The 17927-nt window shown below is 35.8% G+C and overlaps 13 non-coding genes across 13 annotated transcripts; all 13 read left to right on the forward strand.

The window, feature by feature from the left end:
* The first annotated feature begins 2793 nt into the window (after positions 1-2793).
* TRNAR-UCU (transfer RNA arginine (anticodon UCU)) lies at positions 2794-2883 on the forward strand. Its single transcript is given in 2 exon segments — positions 2794-2830; positions 2848-2883. It is a non-coding gene; the product is annotated as a tRNA-Arg (tRNA).
* A 676-nt stretch (positions 2884-3559) lies between these two features.
* Positions 3560-3649, forward strand: TRNAR-UCU (transfer RNA arginine (anticodon UCU)). Its single transcript is given in 2 exon segments — positions 3560-3596; positions 3614-3649. It is a non-coding gene; the product is annotated as a tRNA-Arg (tRNA).
* A 2194-nt stretch (positions 3650-5843) lies between these two features.
* On the forward strand, positions 5844-5933 carry TRNAR-UCU (transfer RNA arginine (anticodon UCU)). The gene is given in 2 exon segments: positions 5844-5880; positions 5898-5933. It is a non-coding gene; the product is annotated as a tRNA-Arg (tRNA).
* A 676-nt stretch (positions 5934-6609) lies between these two features.
* Positions 6610-6699, forward strand: TRNAR-UCU (transfer RNA arginine (anticodon UCU)). Its single transcript is given in 2 exon segments — positions 6610-6646; positions 6664-6699. It is a non-coding gene; the product is annotated as a tRNA-Arg (tRNA).
* A 676-nt stretch (positions 6700-7375) lies between these two features.
* TRNAR-UCU (transfer RNA arginine (anticodon UCU)) lies at positions 7376-7465 on the forward strand. The gene is given in 2 exon segments: positions 7376-7412; positions 7430-7465. It is a non-coding gene; the product is annotated as a tRNA-Arg (tRNA).
* Positions 7466-8906: 1441 nt separating this feature from the next.
* On the forward strand, positions 8907-8996 carry TRNAR-UCU (transfer RNA arginine (anticodon UCU)). Its single transcript is given in 2 exon segments — positions 8907-8943; positions 8961-8996. It is a non-coding gene; the product is annotated as a tRNA-Arg (tRNA).
* A 676-nt stretch (positions 8997-9672) lies between these two features.
* TRNAI-UAU (transfer RNA isoleucine (anticodon UAU)) lies at positions 9673-9762 on the forward strand. Its single transcript is given in 2 exon segments — positions 9673-9709; positions 9727-9762. It is a non-coding gene; the product is annotated as a tRNA-Ile (tRNA).
* Positions 9763-10438: 676 nt separating this feature from the next.
* TRNAR-UCU (transfer RNA arginine (anticodon UCU)) lies at positions 10439-10528 on the forward strand. The gene is given in 2 exon segments: positions 10439-10475; positions 10493-10528. It is a non-coding gene; the product is annotated as a tRNA-Arg (tRNA).
* Positions 10529-11969: 1441 nt separating this feature from the next.
* Positions 11970-12059, forward strand: TRNAR-UCU (transfer RNA arginine (anticodon UCU)). Its single transcript is given in 2 exon segments — positions 11970-12006; positions 12024-12059. It is a non-coding gene; the product is annotated as a tRNA-Arg (tRNA).
* A 676-nt stretch (positions 12060-12735) lies between these two features.
* Positions 12736-12825, forward strand: TRNAR-UCU (transfer RNA arginine (anticodon UCU)). The gene is given in 2 exon segments: positions 12736-12772; positions 12790-12825. It is a non-coding gene; the product is annotated as a tRNA-Arg (tRNA).
* Positions 12826-15785: 2960 nt separating this feature from the next.
* On the forward strand, positions 15786-15875 carry TRNAR-UCU (transfer RNA arginine (anticodon UCU)). The gene is given in 2 exon segments: positions 15786-15822; positions 15840-15875. It is a non-coding gene; the product is annotated as a tRNA-Arg (tRNA).
* Positions 15876-16551: 676 nt separating this feature from the next.
* TRNAR-UCU (transfer RNA arginine (anticodon UCU)) lies at positions 16552-16641 on the forward strand. Its single transcript is given in 2 exon segments — positions 16552-16588; positions 16606-16641. It is a non-coding gene; the product is annotated as a tRNA-Arg (tRNA).
* A 676-nt stretch (positions 16642-17317) lies between these two features.
* On the forward strand, positions 17318-17407 carry TRNAR-UCU (transfer RNA arginine (anticodon UCU)). The gene is given in 2 exon segments: positions 17318-17354; positions 17372-17407. It is a non-coding gene; the product is annotated as a tRNA-Arg (tRNA).
* The last annotated feature ends 520 nt before the right edge of the window (positions 17408-17927 follow it).

Here is a 17927-nt window from a genome sequence, read left to right on the forward strand (position 1 = left end):
CTCATAAGGAATACAACATCACTGCCAAAAACTTTGCACTTTCCTAATGTATCCTTCCTTCAGAAACATTGTCTTTATAATAGCTGTAAATGAGATAGACCAAAAACACGACACCCTACACTCAGACATTTGTTTCTAGCGACATATAAAGTAAAATCTTCTTTCAAAGCTATTTATGGTATATTCTCTTTGTGTTTTTGTATTGTTAACCAATTGTATGGCTGCACTTTTTATCCAGTTCTTTTTTATTAAGGTATGGAATTGTTGTCCAAACGTATTCAGTTTGCAAGAAAATACAGTAATACCCTATTCTCCGAATTTATCCCTAAAGGAACAAAGGTGTAGTTCAAGGTTTCACCCAGAAGTGTGATTCTTCTACAGACATTTTATGTTTCAGAAAACAATTATTCTTTCTTGTATCCCAGAAGGCTTGATAATATGATGTGAAGTAAACACTGGATTGACAAAACTTCGATCATCCCTTAATGTACGCAAGTTGATTTTCGTCTGGCTCTGTGGTGCAATCGATAGCGCGTTGGACTTCTAAGTGAATTGGCAAAGTCATTCAAAGGTTGTGGGTTCGAATCCCACCAGAGTCGCATTTTTTACTTTCTAATTCAAACAAGGAACATTATGCATGTCAGGAATGTTTATTTTTGGCCGATGCTTTAATCTTAGTATTTGACCCAAGTTGAACCTATGTATCTAATACAGCATGCAACTGAATCAAAAGCAGTCTGCCTTCCATTGCAACAGGAACATATTGCTCATAAGCAATACAACATCACTGCCAGAAACTTTGCACTTTCCTAATGTATCCTTCCTTCAGAAACATTGTCTTTATAATAGCTGTAAATGAGATAGACCAAAAACACGACACCCTACACTCAGACATTTGTTTCTAGCGACATATAAAGTAAAATCTTCTTTCAAAGCTATCTTTGTGTTTTTGTATTGTTAACCAATTGTATGTCTGCACTTTTTATCCAGTTCTTTTTTATTAAGGTATGAAATTGTTGTCCAAACCAATTCACTTGGCAAGAAAATACTGTAATACCCTATTCTCTGAATTTCTCCCCAAGCGAACAAAGGTGCAGTTCAAGGTTTCACCCCGAACTGTGATTCTTGCTACAGACATTTAATGTTTCAGAAAACAATCATTCTTTCATGTATCCCAGAAGGCTTGATAATGTGATGTGAAGTAAACACTGGATTGACAAAACTTCGATCATCCCTTACTGTATGCAAGTGGATTTTCATCTGGCTCTGTGGCGCAATGGATAGCGCGTTGGACTTCTAAGTGAATTGGCAAAGTCATTCAAAGGTTGTGGGTTCGAATCCAACCAGAGTCGCATTTTTTACTTTCTTATTCAAATAAGGAACATTATGCATGTGAGGAATGTTTATTTTTGGCCGATGCTTTAATCTTAGTATTTCACCCAAGTTGAACCTATGTATCTAATACAGCATGCAACTGAATCAAAAGCAGTCTGCCTTCCATGGCAACAGGAACATATTGCTCATAAGCAATACAACATCACTGCCAGAAACTTTGCACTTTCCTAATGTATCCTTCCTTCAGAAACATTGTCTTTATAATAGCTGTAAATGAGATAGACCAAAAACACGACACCCTACACTCAGACATTTGTTTCTAGCGACATATAAAGTAAAATCTTCTTTCAAAGCTATTTATGGTATATTCTCTTTGTGTTTTTGTATTGTTAACCAATTGCATGTCTGCACTTTTTATCCAGTTCTTTTTTATTAAGGTATGGAAATGTTGTCCAAACGTATTCAGTTTGCAAGAAAATACAGTAATACCCTATTCTCCGAATTTATCCCTAAAGGAACAAAGGTGTAGTTCAAGGTTTCAGCCAGAAGTGTGATTCTTCTACAGACATTTTATGTTTCAGAAAACAATTATTCTTTCTTGTATCCCAGAAAGCTTGATAATATGATGTGAAGTAAACACTGGATTGACAAAACTTTGATCATCCCTTAATGTACGCAAGTTAATTTTCATCTGGATCTGTGGCGGAATGGATAGCGCGTTGGACTTCTAAGTGAATTGGCAAAGTCATTCAAAGGTTGTGGCTTTGAATACCACCAGAGTTGCATTTTTTACTTTCTTATTCAAACAAGGAACATTATGCATGTGAGGAATGTTTATTTTTGGCCGATGCTTTAATCTTAGTATTTGACCCAAGTTGAACCTATGTATCTAATACAGCATGCAACTGAATCAAAAGCAGTCTGCCTTTCATTGCAACAGGAACATATTGCTCATAAGCAATACAACATCACTACCAGAAACTTGGCACTTTTCTAATGTATCCTTCCTTCAGAAACATTGTCTTTATAATAGCTGTAAATGAGATAGACCAAAACACGACACCCTACGCTCAGACATTTGTTTCTAGCGACATATAAAGTAAAATCTTCTTTCAAAGCTATTTATGGTATATTCTCTTTGTGTTTTTGTATTGTTAACCAATTGTATGTCTGCACTTTTTATCCAGTTCTTTTTTATTAAGGTATGGAATTGTTGTCCAAACCAATTCACTTGGCAAGAAAATACTGTAATACCCTATTCTCCGAATTTATCCCTAAAGGAAAAAAGGTGTAGTTCAAGGTTTCACCCAGAAGTGTGATTCTTCTACAGACATTTTATGTTTCGGAAAACAATTATTCTTTCTTGTATCCCAGAAGGCTTGATAATATGATGTGAAGTAAACACTGGATTGACAAAACCTCGATCATCCCCTGATGTACGCAAGTTGATTGTCATCTGGCTCTGTGGCGCAATGGATAGCGCGTTGGACTTCTAAGTGAATTGGCAAAGTCATTCAAAGGTTGTGGGTTCGAATCCCACCAGAGTCGCATTTTTTACTTTCTTATTCAAACAAGGAACATTATGCATGTGAGGAATGTTTATTTTTGGCCGATGCTTTAATCTTAGTATTTGACCCAAGTTGAACCTATGTATCTAATACAGCATGCAACTGAATCAAAAGCAGTCTGCCTTCCATTGCAACAGGAACATATTGCTCATAAGCAATACAACATCACTGCCAGAAACTTTGCACTTTCCTAACGTATCCTTCCTTCAGAAACATTGTCTTTATAATAGCTGTAAATGAGATAGACCAAAAACACGACACCCTACACTCAGACATTTGTTTCTAGCGACATATAAAGTAAAATCTTCTTTCAAAGCTATTTATGGTATATTCTCTTTGTGTTTTTGTATTGTTAACCAATTGTATGGCTGCACTTTTTATCCAGTTCTTTTTTATTAAGGTATGGAATTGTTGTCCAAACGTATTCAGTTTGCAAGAAAATACAGTAATACCCTATTCTCCGAATTTATCCCTAAAGGAACAAAGGTGTAGTTCAAGGTTTCACCCAGAAGTGTGATTCTTCTACAGACATTTTATGTTTCAGAAAACAATTATTCTTTCTTGTATCCCAGAAGGCTTGATAATATGATGTGAAGTAAACACTGGATTGACAAAACTTCGATCATCCCTTAATGTACGCAAGTTGATTTTCAACTGGCTCTGTGGCGCAATGGATAGCGCGTTGGACTTCTAAGTGAATTGGCAAAGTCATTCAAAGGTTGTGGGTTCGAATCCCACCAGAGTCGTATTTTTTACTTTCTTATTCAAACAAGGAACATTATGCATGTGAGGAATGTTTATTTTTGGCCGATGCTTTAATCTTAGTATTTGACCCAAGTTGAACCTATGTATCTAATACAGCATGCAACTGAATCAAAAGCAGTCTGCCTTCCATTGCAACAGGAACATATTGCTCATAAGCAATACAACATCACTGCCAGAAACTTTGCACTTTCCTAACGTATCCTTCCTTCAGAAACATTGTCTTTATAATAGCTGTAAATGAGATAGACCAAAAACACGACACCCTACACTCAGACATTTGTTTCTAGCGACATATAAAGTAAAATCTTCTTTCAAAGCTATCTTTGTGTTTTTGTATTGTTAACCAATTGTATGTCTGCACTTTTTATCCAGTTCTTTTTTATTAAGGTATGAAATTGTTGTCCAAACCAATTCACTTGGCAAGAAAATACTGTAATACCCTATTCTCTGAATTTCTCCCCAAGCGAACAAAGGTGCAGTTCAAGGTTTCACCCCGAACTGTGATTCTTGCTACAGACATTTAATGTTTCAGAAAACAATCATTCTTTCATGTATCCCAGAAGGCTTGATAATGTGATGTGAAGTAAACACTGGATTGACAAAACTTCGATCATCCCTTACTGTATGCAAGTGGATTTTCATCTGGCTCTGTGGCGCAATGGATAGCGCGTTGGACTTCTAAGTGAATTGGCAAAGTCATTCAAAGGTTGTGGGTTCGAATCCAACCAGAGTCGCATTTTTTACTTTCTTATTCAAATAAGGAACATTATGCATGTGAGGAATGTTTATTTTTGGCCGATGCTTTAATCTTAGTATTTCACCCAAGTTGAACCTATGTATCTAATACAGCATGCAACTGAATCAAAAGCAGTCTGCCTTCCATGGCAACAGGAACATATTGCTCATAAGCAATACAACATCACTGCCAGAAACTTTGCACTTTCCTAATGTATCCTTCCTTCAGAAACATTGTCTTTATAATAGCTGTAAATGAGATAGACCAAAAACACGACACCCTACACTCAGACATTTGTTTCTAGCGACATATAAAGTAAAATCTTCTTTCAAAGCTATTTATGGTATATTCTCTTTGTGTTTTTGTATTGTTAACCAATTGCATGTCTGCACTTTTTATCCAGTTCTTTTTTATTAAGGTATGGAAATGTTGTCCAAACGTATTCAGTTTGCAAGAAAATACAGTAATACCCTATTCTCCGAATTTATCCCTAAAGGAACAAAGGTGTAGTTCAAGGTTTCAGCCAGAAGTGTGATTCTTCTACAGACATTTTATGTTTCAGAAAACAATTATTCTTTCTTGTATCCCAGAAAGCTTGATAATATGATGTGAAGTAAACACTGGATTGACAAAACTTTGATCATCCCTTAATGTACGCAAGTTAATTTTCATCTGGATCTGTGGCGGAATGGATAGCGCGTTGGACTTCTAAGTGATTTGGCAAAGTCATTCAAAGGTTGTGGCTTTGAATACCACCAGAGTTGCATTTTTTACTTTCTTATTCAAACAAGGAACATTATGCATGTGAGGAATGTTTATTTTTGGCCGATGCTTTAATCTTAGTATTTGACCCAAGTTGAACCTATGTATCTAATACAGCATGCAACTGAATCAAAAGCAGTCTGCCTTTCATTGCAACAGGAACATATTGCTCATAAGCAATACAACATCACTACCAGAAACTTGGCACTTTTCTAATGTATCCTTCCTTCAGAAACATTGTCTTTATAATAGCTGTAAATGAGATAGACCAAAACACGACACCCTACGCTCAGACATTTGTTTCTAGCGACATATAAAGTAAAATCTTCTTTCAAAGCTATTTATGGTATATTCTCTTTGTGTTTTTGTATTGTTAACCAATTGTATGTCTGCACTTTTTATCCAGTTCTTTTTTATTAAGGTATGGAATTGTTGTCCAAACCAATTCACTTGGCAAGAAAATACTGTAATACCCTATTCTCCGAATTTATCCCTAAAGGAAAAAAGGTGTAGTTCAAGGTTTCACCCAGAAGTGTGATTCTTCTACAGACATTTTATGTTTCGGAAAACAATTATTCTTTCTTGTATCCCAGAAGGCTTGATAATATGATGTGAAGTAAACACTGGATTGACAAAACCTCGATCATCCCCTGATGTACGCAAGTTGATTGTCATCTGGCTCTGTGGCGCAATGGATAGCGCGTTGGACTTCTAAGTGAATTGGCAAAGTCATTCAAAGGTTGTGGGTTCGAATCCCACCAGAGTCGCATTTTTTACTTTCTTATTCAAACAAGGAACATTATGCATGTGAGGAATGTTTATTTTTGGCCGATGCTTTAATCTTAGTATTTGACCCAAGTTGAACCTATGTATCTAATACAGCATGCAACTGAATCAAAAGCAGTCTGCCTTCCATTGCAACAGGAACATATTGCTCATAAGCAATACAACATCACTGCCAGAAACTTTGCACTTTCCTAACGTATCCTTCCTTCAGAAACATTGTCTTTATAATAGCTGTAAATGAGATAGACCAAAAACACGACACCCTACACTCAGACATTTGTTTCTAGCGACATATAAAGTAAAATCTTCTTTCAAAGCTATTTATGGTATATTCTCTTTGTGTTTTTGTATTGTTAACCAATTGTATGGCTGCACTTTTTATCCAGTTCTTTTTTATTAAGGTATGGAATTGTTGTCCAAACGTATTCAGTTTGCAAGAAAATACAGTAATACCCTATTCTCCGAATTTATCCCTAAAGGAACAAAGGTGTAGTTCAAGGTTTCACCCAGAAGTGTGATTCTTCTACAGACATTTTATGTTTCAGAAAACAATTATTCTTTCTTGTATCCCAGAAGGCTTGATAATATGATGTGAAGTAAACACTGGATTGACAAAACTTCGATCATCCCTTAATGTACGCAAGTTGATTTTCAACTGGCTCTGTGGCGCAATGGATAGCGCGTTGGACTTCTAAGTGAATTGGCAAAGTCATTCAAAGGTTGTGGGTTCGAATCCCACCAGAGTCGTATTTTTTACTTTCTTATTCAAACAAGGAACATTATGCATGTGAGGAATGTTTATTTTTGGCCGATGCTTTAATCTTAGTATTTGACCCAAGTTGAACCTATGTATCTAATACAGCATGCAACTGAATCAAAAGCAGTCTGCCTTCCATTGCAACAGGAACATATTGCTCATAAGCAATACAACATCACTGCCAGAAACTTTGCACTTTCCTAACGTATCCTTCCTTCAGAAACATTGTCTTTATAATAGCTGTAAATGAGATAGACCAAAAACACGACACCCTACACTCAGACATTTGTTTCTAGCGACATATAAAGTAAAATCTTCTTTCAAAGCTATGTATGGTATATTCTCTTTGTGTTTTTGTATTGTTAACCAATTGTATGGCTGCACTTTTTATCCAGTTCTTTTTTATTAAGGTATGGAATTGTTGTCCAAACGTATTCAGTTTGCAAGAAAATACAGTAATACCCTATTCTCCGAATTTATCCCTAAAGGAACAAAAGTGTAGTTCAAGGTTTCACCCAGAAGTGTGATTCTTCTACAGACATTTTATGTTTCAGAAAACAATTATTCTTTCTTGTATCCCAGAAGGCTTGATAATATGATGTGAAGTAAACACTGGATTGACAAAACTTCGATCATCCCTTAATGTACGCAAGTTGATTTTCATCTGGCTCTGTGGCGCAATGGATAGCGTGTTGGACTTCTAAGAGAATTGGCAAAGTCATTCAAAGGTTGTGGGTTCGAATCCCACCAGAGTCGTATTTTTTACTTTCTTATTCAAACAAGGAACATTATGCATGTGAGGAATGTTTATTTTTGGCCGATGCTTTAATCTTAGTATTTCACCCAAGTTGAACCTATGTATCTAATACAGCATGCAACTGAATCAAAAGCAGTCTGCCTTCCATGGCAACAGGAACATATTGCTCATAAGCAATACAACATCACTGCCAGAAACTTTGCACTTTCCTAATGTATCCTTCCTTCAGAAACATTGTCTTTATAATAGCTGTAAATGAGATAGACCAAAAACACGACACCCTACACTCAGACATTTGTTTCTAGCGACATATAAAGTAAAATCTTCTTTCAAAGCTATTTATGGTATATTCTCTTTGTGTTTTTGTATTGTTAACCAATTGCATGTCTGCACTTTTTATCCAGTTCTTTTTTATTAAGGTATGGAAATGTTGTCCAAACGTATTCAGTTTGCAAGAAAATACAGTAATACCCTATTCTCCGAATTTATCCCTAAAGGAACAAAGGTGTAGTTCAAGGTTTCAGCCAGAAGTGTGATTCTTCTACAGACATTTTATGTTTCAGAAAACAATTATTCTTTCTTGTATCCCAGAAAGCTTGATAATATGATGTGAAGTAAACACTGGATTGACAAAACTTTGATCATCCCTTAATGTACGCAAGTTAATTTTCATCTGGATCTGTGGCGGAATGGATAGCGCGTTGGACTTCTAAGTGAATTGGCAAAGTCATTCAAAGGTTGTGGCTTTGAATACCACCAGAGTTGCATTTTTTACTTTCTTATTCAAACAAGGAACATTATGCATGTGAGGAATGTTTATTTTTGGCCGATGCTTTAATCTTAGTATTTGACCCAAGTTGAACCTATGTATCTAATACAGCATGCAACTGAATCAAAAGCAGTCTGCCTTTCATTGCAACAGGAACATATTGCTCATAAGCAATACAACATCACTACCAGAAACTTGGCACTTTTCTAATGTATCCTTCCTTCAGAAACATTGTCTTTATAATAGCTGTAAATGAGATAGACCAAAACACGACACCCTACGCTCAGACATTTGTTTCTAGCGACATATAAAGTAAAATCTTCTTTCAAAGCTATTTATGGTATATTCTCTTTGTGTTTTTGTATTGTTAACCAATTGTATGTCTGCACTTTTTATCCAGTTCTTTTTTATTAAGGTATGGAATTGTTGTCCAAACCAATTCACTTGGCAAGAAAATACTGTAATACCCTATTCTCCGAATTTATCCCTAAAGGAAAAAAGGTGTAGTTCAAGGTTTCACCCAGAAGTGTGATTCTTCTACAGACATTTTATGTTTCGGAAAACAATTATTCTTTCTTGTATCCCAGAAGGCTTGATAATATGATGTGAAGTAAACACTGGATTGACAAAACCTCGATCATCCCCTGATGTACGCAAGTTGATTGTCATCTGGCTCTGTGGCGCAATGGATAGCGCGTTGGACTTCTAAGTGAATTGGCAAAGTCATTCAAAGGTTGTGGGTTCGAATCCCACCAGAGTCGCATTTTTTACTTTCTTATTCAAACAAGGAACATTATGCATGTGAGGAATGTTTATTTTTGGCCGATGCTTTAATCTTAGTATTTGACCCAAGTTGAACCTATGTATCTAATACAGCATGCAACTGAATCAAAAGCAGTCTGCCTTCCATTGCAACAGGAACATATTGCTCATAAGCAATACAACATCACTGCCAGAAACTTTGCACTTTCCTAACGTATCCTTCCTTCAGAAACATTGTCTTTATAATAGCTGTAAATGAGATAGACCAAAAACACGACACCCTACACTCAGACATTTGTTTCTAGCGACATATAAAGTAAAATCTTCTTTCAAAGCTATTTATGGTATATTCTCTTTGTGTTTTTGTATTGTTAACCAATTGTATGGCTGCACTTTTTATCCAGTTCTTTTTTATTAAGGTATGGAATTGTTGTCCAAACGTATTCAGTTTGCAAGAAAATACAGTAATACCCTATTCTCCGAATTTATCCCTAAAGGAACAAAGGTGTAGTTCAAGGTTTCACCCAGAAGTGTGATTCTTCTACAGACATTTTATGTTTCAGAAAACAATTATTCTTTCTTGTATCCCAGAAGGCTTGATAATATGATGTGAAGTAAACACTGGATTGACAAAACTTCGATCATCCCTTAATGTACGCAAGTTGATTTTCAACTGGCTCTGTGGCGCAATGGATAGCGCGTTGGACTTATAAGTGAATTGGCAAAGTCATTCAAAGGTTGTGGGTTCGAATCCCACCAGAGTCGTATTTTTTACTTTCTTATTCAAACAAGGAACATTATGCATGTGAGGAATGTTTATTTTTGGCCGATGCTTTAATCTTAGTATTTGACCCAAGTTGAACCTATGTATCTAATACAGCATGCAACTGAATCAAAAGCAGTCTGCCTTCCATTGCAACAGGAACATATTGCTCATAAGCAATACAACATCACTGCCAGAAACTTTGCACTTTCCTAACGTATCCTTCCTTCAGAAACATTGTCTTTATAATAGCTGTAAATGAGATAGACCAAAAACACGACACCCTACACTCAGACATTTGTTTCTAGCGACATATAAAGTAAAATCTTCTTTCAAAGCTATGTATGGTATATTCTCTTTGTGTTTTTGTATTGTTAACCAATTGTATGGCTGCACTTTTTATCCAGTTCTTTTTTATTAAGGTATGGAATTGTTGTCCAAACGTATTCAGTTTGCAAGAAAATACAGTAATACCCTATTCTCCGAATTTATCCCTAAAGGAACAAAAGTGTAGTTCAAGGTTTCACCCAGAAGTGTGATTCTTCTACAGACATTTTATGTTTCAGAAAACAATTATTCTTTCTTGTATCCCAGAAGGCTTGATAATATGATGTGAAGTAAACACTGGATTGACAAAACTTCGATCATCCCTTAATGTACGCAAGTTGATTTTCATCTGGCTCTGTGGCGCAATGGATAGCGTGTTGGACTTCTAAGAGAATTGGCAAAGTCATTCAAAGGTTGTGGGTTCGAATCCCACCAGAGTCGTATTTTTTACTTTCTTATTCAAACAAGGAACATTATGCATGTGAGGAATGTTTATTTTTGGCCGATGCTTTAATCTTAGTATTTCACCCAAGTTGAACCTATGTATCTAATACAGCATGCAACTGAATCAAAAGCAGTCTGCCTTCCATGGCAACAGGAACATATTGCTCATAAGCAATACAACATCACTGCCAGAAACTTTGCACTTTCCTAATGTATCCTTCCTTCAGAAACATTGTCTTTATAATAGCTGTAAATGAGATAGACCAAAAACACGACACCCTACACTCAGACATTTGTTTCTAGCGACATATAAAGTAAAATCTTCTTTCAAAGCTATTTATGGTATATTCTCTTTGTGTTTTTGTATTGTTAACCAATTGCATGTCTGCACTTTTTATCCAGTTCTTTTTTATTAAGGTATGGAAATGTTGTCCAAACGTATTCAGTTTGCAAGAAAATACAGTAATACCCTATTCTCCGAATTTATCCCTAAAGGAACAAAGGTGTAGTTCAAGGTTTCAGCCAGAAGTGTGATTCTTCTACAGACATTTTATGTTTCAGAAAACAATTATTCTTTCTTGTATCCCAGAAAGCTTGATAATATGATGTGAAGTAAACACTGGATTGACAAAACTTTGATCATCCCTTAATGTACGCAAGTTAATTTTCATCTGGATCTGTGGCGGAATGGATAGCGTGTTGGACTTCTAAGTGAATTGGCAAAGTCATTCAAAGGTTGTGGCTTTGAATACCACCAGAGTTGCATTTTTTACTTTCTTATTCAAACAAGGAACATTATGCATGTGAGGAATGTTTATTTTTGGCCGATGCTTTAATCTTAGTATTTGACCCAAGTTGAACCTATGTATCTAATACAGCATGCAACTGAATCAAAAGCAGTCTGCCTTCCATTGCAACAGGAACATATTGCTCATAAGGAATACAACATCACTGCCAAAAACTTTGCACTTTTCTAATGTATCCTTCCTTCAGAAACATTGTCTTTATAATAGCTGTAAATGAGATAGACCAAAACACGACACCCTACGCTCAGACATTTGTTTCTAGCGACATATAAAGTAAAATCTTCTTTCAAAGCTATTTATGGTATATTCTCTTTGTGTTTTTGTATTGTTAACCAATTGTATGTCTGCACTTTTTATCCAGTTCTTTTTTATTAAGGTATGGAATTGTTGTCCAAACCAATTCACTTGGCAAGAAAATACTGTAATACCCTATTCTCCGAATTTATCCCTAAAGGAAAAAAGGTGTAGTTCAAGGTTTCACCCAGAAGTGTGATTCTTCTACAGACATTTTATGTTTCGGAAAACAATTATTCTTTCTTGTATCCCAGAAGGCTTGATAATATGATGTGAAGTAAACACTGGATTGACAAAACCTCGATCATCCCCTGATGTACGCAAGTTGATTGTCATCTGGCTCTGTGGCGCAATGGATAGCGCGTTGGACTTCTAAGTGAATTGGCAAAGTCATTCAAAGGTTGTGGGTTCGAATCCCACCAGAGTCGCATTTTTTACTTTCTTATTCAAACAAGGAACATTATGCATGTGAGGAATGTTTATTTTTGGCCGATGCTTTAATCTTAGTATTTGACCCAAGTTGAACCTATGTATCTAATACAGCATGCAACTGAATCAAAAGCAGTCTGCCTTCCATTGCAACAGGAACATATTGCTCATAAGCAATACAACATCACTGCCAGAAACTTTGCACTTTCCTAACGTATCCTTCCTTCAGAAACATTGTCTTTATAATAGCTGTAAATGAGATAGACCAAAAACACGACACCCTACACTCAGACATTTGTTTCTAGCGACATATAAAGTAAAATCTTCTTTCAAAGCTATGTATGGTATATTCTCTTTGTGTTTTTGTATTGTTAACCAATTGTATGGCTGCACTTTTTATCCAGTTCTTTTTTATTAAGGTATGGAATTGTTGTCCAAACGTATTCAGTTTGCAAGAAAATACAGTAATACCCTATTCTCCGAATTTATCCCTAAAGGAACAAAAGTGTAGTTCAAGGTTTCACCCAGAAGTGTGATTCTTCTACAGACATTTTATGTTTCAGAAAACAATTATTCTTTCTTGTATCCCAGAAGGCTTGATAATATGATGTGAAGTAAACACTGGATTGACAAAACTTCGATCATCCCTTAATGTACGCAAGTTGATTTTCATATGGCTCTGTGGCGCAATGGATAGCGTGTTGGACTTCTAAGAGAATTGGCAAAGTCATTCAAAGGTTGTGGGTTCGAATCCCACCAGAGTCGTATTTTTTACTTTCTTATTCAAACAAGGAACATTATGCATGTGAGGAATGTTTATTTTTGGCCGATGCTTTAATCTTAGTATTTGACCCAAGTTGAACCTATGTATCTAATACAACATGCAACTGAATCAAAAGCAGTCTGCCTTCCATTGCAACAGGAACATATTGCTCATAAGGAATACAACATCACTGCCAAAAACTTTGCACTTTCCTAATGTATCCTTCCTTCAGAAACATTGTCTTTATAATAGCTGTAAATGAGATAGACCAAAAACACGACACCCTACACTCAGACATTTGTTTCTAGCGACATATAAAGTAAAATCTTCTTTCAAAGCTATTTATGGTATATTCTCTTTGTGTTTTTGTATTGTTAACCAATTGTATGGCTGCACTTTTTATCCAGTTCTTTTTTATTAAGGTATGGAATTGTTGTCCAAACGTATTCAGTTTGCAAGAAAATACAGTAATACCCTATTCTCCGAATTTATCCCTAAAGGAACAAATGTGTAGTTCAAGGTTTCACCCAGAAGTGTGATTCTTCTACAGACATTTTATGTTTCAGAAAACAATTATTCTTTCTTGTATCCCAGAAGGCTTGATAATATGATGTGAAGTAAACACTGGATTGACAAAACTTCGATCATCCCTTAATGTACGCAAGTTGATTTTCGTCTGGCTCTGTGGTGCAATCGATAGCGCGTTGGACTTCTAAGTGAATTGGCAAAGTCATTCAAAGGTTGTGGGTTCGAATCCCACCAGAGTCGCATTTTTTACTTTCTAATTCAAACAAGGAACATTATGCATGTCAGGAATGTTTATTTTTGGCCGATGCTTTAATCTTAGTATTTGACCCAAGTTGAACCTATGTATCTAATACAGCATGCAACTGAATCAAAAGCAGTCTGCCTTCCATTGCAACAGGAACATATTGCTCATAAGCAATACAACATCACTGCCAGAAACTTTGCACTTTCCTAATGTATCCTTCCTTCAGAAACATTGTCTTTATAATAGCTGTAAATGAGATAGACCAAAAACACGACACCCTACACTCAGACATTTGTTTCTAGCGACATATAAAGTAAAATCTTCTTTCAAAGCTATCTTTGTGTTTTTGTATTGTTAACCAATTGTATGTCTGCACTTTTTATCCAGTTCTTTTTTATTAAGGTATGAAATTGTTGTCCAAACCAATTCACTTGGCAAGAAAATACTGTAATACCCTATTCTCTGAATTTCTCCCCAAGCGAACAAAGGTGCAGTTCAAGGTTTCACCCCGAACTGTGATTCTTGCTACAGACATTTAATGTTTCAGAAAACAATCATTCTTTCATGTATCCCAGAAGGCTTGATAATGTGATGTGAAGTAAACACTGGATTGACAAAACTTCGATCATCCCTTACTGTATGCAAGTGGATTTTCATCTGGCTCTGTGGCGCAATGGATAGCGCGTTGGACTTCTAAGTGAATTGGCAAAGTCATTCAAAGGTTGTGGGTTCGAATCCAACCAGAGTCGCATTTTTTACTTTCTTATTCAAATAAGGAACATTATGCATGTGAGGAATGTTTATTTTTGGCCGATGCTTTAATCTTAGTATTTCACCCAAGTTGAACCTATGTATCTAATACAGCATGCAACTGAATCAAAAGCAGTCTGCCTTCCATGGCAACAGGAACATATTGCTCATAAGCAATACAACATCACTGCCAGAAACTTTGCACTTTCCTAATGTATCCTTCCTTCAGAAACATTGTCTTTATAATAGCTGTAAATGAGATAGACCAAAAACACGACACCCTACACTCAGACATTTGTTTCTAGCGACATATAAAGTAAAATCTTCTTTCAAAGCTATTTATGGTATATTCTCTTTGTGTTTTTGTATTGTTAACCAATTGCATGTCTGCACTTTTTATCCAGTTCTTTTTTATTAAGGTATGGAAATGTTGTCCAAACGTATTCAGTTTGCAAGAAAATACAGTAATACCCTATTCTCCGAATTTATCCCTAAAGGAACAAAGGTGTAGTTCAAGGTTTCAGCCAGAAGTGTGATTCTTCTACAGACATTTTATGTTTCAGAAAACAATTATTCTTTCTTGTATCCCAGAAAGCTTGATAATATGATGTGAAGTAAACACTGGATTGACAAAACTTTGATCATCCCTTAATGTACGCAAGTTAATTTTCATCTGGATCTGTGGCGGAATGGATAGCGCGTTGGACTTCTAAGTGAATTGGCAAAGTCATTCAAAGGTTGTGGCTTTGAATACCACCAGAGTTGCATTTTTTACTTTCTTATTCAAACAAGGAACATTATGCATGTGAGGAATGTTTATTTTTGGCCGATGCTTTAATCTTAGTATTTGACCCAAGTTGAACCTATGTATCTAATACAGCATGCAACTGAATCAAAAGCAGTCTGCCTTTCATTGCAACAGGAACATATTGCTCATAAGCAATACAACATCACTACCAGAAACTTGGCACTTTTCTAATGTATCCTTCCTTCAGAAACATTGTCTTTATAATAGCTGTAAATGAGATAGACCAAAACACGACACCCTACGCTCAGACATTTGTTTCTAGCGACATATAAAGTAAAATCTTCTTTCAAAGCTATTTATGGTATATTCTCTTTGTGTTTTTGTATTGTTAACCAATTGTATGTCTGCACTTTTTATCCAGTTCTTTTTTATTAAGGTATGGAATTGTTGTCCAAACCAATTCACTTGGCAAGAAAATACTGTAATACCCTATTCTCCGAATTTATCCCTAAAGGAAAAAAGGTGTAGTTCAAGGTTTCACCCAGAAGTGTGATTCTTCTACAGACATTTTATGTTTCGGAAAACAATTATTCTTTCTTGTATCCCAGAAGGCTTGATAATATGATGTGAAGTAAACACTGGATTGACAAAACCTCGATCATCCCCTGATGTACGCAAGTTGATTGTCATCTGGCTCTGTGGCGCAATGGATAGCGCGTTGGACTTCTAAGTGAATTGGCAAAGTCATTCAAAGGTTGTGGGTTCGAATCCCACCAGAGTCGCATTTTTTACTTTCTTATTCAAACAAGGAACATTATGCATGTGAGGAATGTTTATTTTTGGCCGATGCTTTAATCTTAGTATTTGACCCAAGTTGAACCTATGTATCTAATACAGCATGCAACTGAATCAAAAGCAGTCTGCCTTCCATTGCAACAGGAACATATTGCTCATAAGCAATACAACATCACTGCCAGAAACTTTGCACTTTCCTAACGTATCCTTCCTTCAGAAACATTGTCTTTATAATAGCTGTAAATGAGATAGACCAAAAACACGACACCCTACACTCAGACATTTGTTTCTAGCGACATATAAAGTAAAATCTTCTTTCAAAGCTATTTATGGTATATTCTCTTTGTGTTTTTGTATTGTTAACCAATTGTATGGCTGCACTTTTTATCCAGTTCTTTTTTATTAAGGTATGGAATTGTTGTCCAAACGTATTCAGTTTGCAAGAAAATACAGTAATACCCTATTCTCCGAATTTATCCCTAAAGGAACAAAGGTGTAGTTCAAGGTTTCACCCAGAAGTGTGATTCTTCTACAGACATTTTATGTTTCAGAAAACAATTATTCTTTCTTGTATCCCAGAAGGCTTGATAATATGATGTGAAGTAAACACTGGATTGACAAAACTTCGATCATCCCTTAATGTACGCAAGTTGATTTTCAACTGGCTCTGTGGCGCAATGGATAGCGCGTTGGACTTCTAAGTGAATTGGCAAAGTCATTCAAAGGTTGTGGGTTCGAATCCCACCAGAGTCGTATTTTTTACTTTCTTATTCAAACAAGGAACATTATGCATGTGAGGAATGTTTATTTTTGGCCGATGCTTTAATCTTAGTATTTGACCCAAGTTGAACCTATGTATCTAATACAGCATGCAACTGAATCAAAAGCAGTCTGCCTTCCATTGCAACAGGAACATATTGCTCATAAGCAATACAACATCACTGCCAGAAACTTTGCACTTTCCTAACGTATCCTTCCTTCAGAAACATTGTCTTTATAATAGCTGTAAATGAGATAGACCAAAAACACGACACCCTACACTCAGACATTTGTTTCTAGCGACATATAAAGTAAAATCTTCTTTCAAAGCTATGTATGGTATATTCTCTTTGTGTTTTTGTATTGTTAACCAATTGTATGGCTGCACTTTTTATCCAGTTCTTTTTTATTAAGGTATGGAATTGTTGTCCAAACGTATTCAGTTTGCAAGAAAATACAGTAATACCCTATTCTCCGAATTTATCCCTAAAGGAACAAAAGTGTAGTTCAAGGTTTCACCCAGAAGTGTGATTCTTCTACAGACATTTTATGTTTCAGAAAACAATTATTCTTTCTTGTATCCCAGAAGGCTTGATAATATGATGTGAAGTAAACACTGGATTGACAAAACTTCGATCATCCCTTAATGTACGCAAGTTGATTTTCATCTGGCTCTGTGGCGCAATGGATAGCGTGTTGGACTTCTAAGAGAATTGGCAAAGTCATTCAAAGGTTGTGGGTTCGAATCCCACCAGAGTCGTATTTTTTACTTTCTTATTCAAACAAGGAACATTATGCATGTGAGGAATGTTTATTTTTGGCCGATGCTTTAATCTTAGTATTTCACCCAAGTTGAACCTATGTATCTAATACAGCATGCAACTGAATCAAAAGCAGTCTGCCTTCCATGGCAACAGGAACATATTGCTCATAAGCAATACAACATCACTGCCAGAAACTTTGCACTTTCCTAATGTATCCTTCCTTCAGAAACATTGTCTTTATAATAGCTGTAAATGAGATAGACCAAAAACACGACACCCTACACTCAGACATTTGTTTCTAGCGACATATAAAGTAAAATCTTCTTTCAAAGCTATTTATGGTATATTCTCTTTGTGTTTTTGTATTGTTAACCAATTGCATGTCTGCACTTTTTATCCAGTTCTTTTTTATTAAGGTATGGAAATGTTGTCCAAACGTATTCAGTTTGCAAGAAAATACAGTAATACCCTATTCTCCGAATTTATCCCTAAAGGAACAAAGGTGTAGTTCAAGGT

This window comes from Ambystoma mexicanum, assembly GCF_040938575.1.
Source record: "Ambystoma mexicanum isolate Mex_15411 chromosome 12 unlocalized genomic scaffold, UKY_AmexF1_1 Mex_chr12_unloc.1, whole genome shotgun sequence".
In the NCBI taxonomy this organism is placed as follows: domain Eukaryota; kingdom Metazoa; phylum Chordata; class Amphibia; order Caudata; family Ambystomatidae; genus Ambystoma; species Ambystoma mexicanum.